We start from the raw sequence: 3,656 nt of genomic DNA, 5'->3' as shown, positions 1-3,656 counted from the left end.
CGCGGGAAGTGCGGGGCCGCGGCGGCCGCGCTGCTATTTAAGGGGCCGCCTGACGTCAGCTCCTCCCGGAGCCCCGCGAGCCGCCCCGGCCGGGCCGCCTGCGCCGCGCCCGCCGCCCGCAGCGAGCCCTGCCCGGGGTCGGAGCGAGCCCTGCCCGGGACCCGAGAGAGCCCTGCCCGGGACAACAGCGAGCCCTGCCCGGGGCCGCGGGGATCCTCGGGACTGGAGCTGTCCCCGCGGCCGGAGCTGTCCCTATCCGTGGCCGGAGCAGATCCAGGGAGCGGATCCCGGGGCCAGAGCTGCTCCCGGGACTCGAGRGAACTTCGCAAGGAGCCAGCGCGGTCCTGGCAGCCGGAGCGAGTCTTGCCTAGAGACCAGAGCTGTCCCCGGGCCGAAGCGGATCCCGGGGCGGGAGGGCCAGGGTGGCTCGGGCTGGTGCCGCAGCCCTCCCACCCGGGGCATCCCCGGGACCCCAGCGCCGTCAGCGGCACCTGCAGCCCGGCCGGGGCTCCGGGCTCTGTCCTGGCCCTGCTTGGGACAGAGGGGCCCGGCAGCCGCCAGGCTCCAGGACAAGCCCTGTCCTGGCCACTGGCTGTTGCCGCTCAGAGCCGTGGGGAGCTTGGAGGCGGTTGCTGGCCTGTGCCTGGCCCTGCAGGTGCCTCTGGATCCGCGCTGGGTCCCAAGCTCGGGACAGCAAAACATGGGCAACGCGGGCTGCAAACTGAGGGGCTGGCCGCCCGGCAGCATGTCCGTCCTGGACCCCTCGTCCTGGTGGCAGGACAGGGTGTGCCTGTCCCCACTGCTTCCTGGCAGCTGCTGAGGGAGGGGACACAGCACCAGAAGAGGCCCCCGCCTCGTGCAGCCCCTGCAAGGTCTGTCCTCAGTTGGCCCAGAAAGGGAGGCTGTAGGGTGGAGGGATGATGCTTTAATACACTCTGAATAACAAGGGGAAAAATTGCAAAAATTAAACATATCCAGCAGTTTGGGGATGCTGAGGCTCACCTGTATGTGTTGTGATGCCCAGAAAGCAGGTTGATCTGGGAAAGCCACAGGGTCATTGTGGAATATGGGCACATGCCAGGCTGCTTCACCTCCCCTCCTGTGCCCCCTCCTCTGGGTGCTACTGCCCATTGCAGGCTTTGCTTCTGCCTGGTTTGCTCCTGCTGAAGCCAAGCGGCTGCACTCAGCACCACTCAGACCCGCAGTTATTGCCTCCACACTTGCACAGAAAGCTTTTCAGCTGCAGAAAACCACTTGCCTCGTTACGTGAGGAGAAGGATGCTAATAGGGCGAGACAGGCAAAAAGTGCCAGCGCACCAGAAGTGAAGAAGTGAACACCCTGGCGACCGGACCCGTCTGCGAAGCAGGTTCCTCTTATGCAAAAGCCAGGAACGCAGGGCATATGTGAGCAGAGATGGAAAAGGCTGCTAGAAAATGCTGCTGTGTGTGGTCTCTCCCTGTGCTGGGATCAGAGCAGGGCTATGGAKCAGAGCAGAGCAGAGCAGGACTGCAGGACTGCACTGGGAACTGAAAAACAGTTCCTGAAGGAGCCAAATAGCCCAGGAGAGCTCTGCTCTGCAGCATGGGGCGAGTCCCTCCAGGGCCATGCTCATGTGGACGACATCATGGGGTGACCTACGAGGTGCATGAGGCAGGGTGGCTAAGGGACCGTTACATCCCTTTCTGGGGACACAAGCCGTGTTAGTCACTCAGTTCCCTTCCATGGCAAACTGCTGCAGTTTGGAAGAATGGAAAAGTTGTCTTTTCCATTTTTAGCCTTTATTGCCTCTGGGTGATGAAGTGGCCTTGGCAATGAAYATGTTGCTTAAGAGGAGCCCTGGAGGCGTCCGGACACCTTGGGCTGGGCCGGCAGCGGTGGATGCTCTGCCGGGCTCGGGYGGCCTCGTGGGCTCGGTGCCGCTGTGGGACGCGCTTGCTGCAGGGCAGCTTGTTGTTAATCCCGCATTCCGCATCATCACCGGCTCTCAGGCATGGTCGGCACATGCCGGGGACACTGGGCACGTGAGGGGCTCGCACCGTGCCCAGGCAGCGGGGAGAGCTCGGGAACACAGGGCTTGCGTAAGGTTATTGCAGAAATAGAGCAGGAAAATCAGCACTGGGTGCACATCAAACCCCTAGGATAAAAGAGGAGCGATGAGATGTGTACTGGAAATAACAAATCAGATTGGAGATGATGTCATCAGCTTGTAGGTAGCGGAGATCAAGGCTATAATTTATTTCCAGAGCCTAAAAAAGCCCTCAGAAGCCAAATGGCATCGGTAATCCCCTTTCCCATGTTTAATGTGTCTTTAACCACCTGCAGATGTGGCCCAACAAGCTGCCTCTTCTGAGCTGCTCCCGGCCCGCGCTGGGACGCGTTCGGCACAGGTTGCTCTTCTGAAGGGTCTCCTGCTTCTGCCTGTCTGGCTACGACACTTGGAGCTGGAAAAGGGGCCATTCCCATGTTTTGCATGTGGGAAGCGGCGTGGAGGAGGCAGGAAGGGGACGAGGTTGGTGCGGCAGCAGGGCCAGACAGAGCCCCAGGCAGCGGCTGTCCCGGGCAGTGATCCCAGGGGAGGCATGGCTCCGCTCCGTGTCCAGGGCGCTCCGGCTCCTCCAGCACATCTGATGCTCCGGCAGGGTGGGGGATGCTCAAGCCCGGGGCCTCCCCAGGGGCAATGGAGCCCACAAGTTCCTCTCAAACAGCAGCCTGCAGGTGGAGACCTTTGGAGTTGTCTTAAATTGAGCCTAAAGCCTCCGTAAGCCTCATTAATCAGTTGTAAAGGCGCTGGGTTCCAAATAAGGTCAGGAACAATAAATTTAATTTGGACTCTGGCTCAAGCTACTTTGCCGTAATTCTCGGCTCCCGCCCAGCCGGAGCAGCCGGCCCGGCCGTGCCGCCCGGACTCATCTGATCCTCAAATGTATTTCCAAGCAGGATGGAGCGGTGCTTAAAAGCTAAATGGCTTCTCCAGCCGTAATCACTGCTCCCGGGCCAGGATGAGGGGGATGAGGTGAGGGGGTGGGCAGAGGTTTAATCTCCCTGAGTAGATTACAGAGATTACGGTCATTTAATCCTCACATATCTGTCACTGACGCTGCAAAGAACATAACTGAGTGGGCCGGTGCTGGGCACCTGCGCCCCTCACTGCAGCCTGCGCTGCTGTCTGTGCTGGGCTGGAGACCGGCGCCTCCGGCACCGCCGGCGTGGGGCAGAGCTGGGCCCGTCACAGGTCACCCAGTGTCCCGGCAGCGGGAGCAGGACAGGCCCTAGTCCGCTGCAGCGTGCCCAGGCATGCGTGCCGCGTTGCACCATGCCATGGCATGCAGTGCCAGGCTGCACCGTGCTGTGCTGCACCATGCCATGGTGCTCCTTCATGTATCATGCCATGCTGCACCGTGCCATGCTACCCTATGCTGTACCATGCCATGCCATGCAATGTCAAGTTGCACCATGCTGTGCTGCACCGTGCTTCACCATGCCATGGTGTTCCGTGATGCACCGTGCTGTGCTGCACCGTGCTGTGCTGCACCGTGTCATGCTGCACTGTGCGGTGCATTGCTGCATGCATGGGCTGACCTGGCCCCAAGGGAAGGGTCCTGGAGCAGGTAGGACCTTGCTGCAGGAAACCCTCCCCAGGGCCATGATTCCCGCA

This window comes from Nothoprocta perdicaria, unplaced genomic scaffold (assembly GCF_003342845.1).
Source record: "Nothoprocta perdicaria isolate Ctin4 unplaced genomic scaffold, notPer1 scaffold_12, whole genome shotgun sequence".
Classification (NCBI taxonomy): domain Eukaryota; kingdom Metazoa; phylum Chordata; class Aves; order Tinamiformes; family Tinamidae; genus Nothoprocta; species Nothoprocta perdicaria.
Note: the sequence above shows the minus strand (reverse complement) of the source record.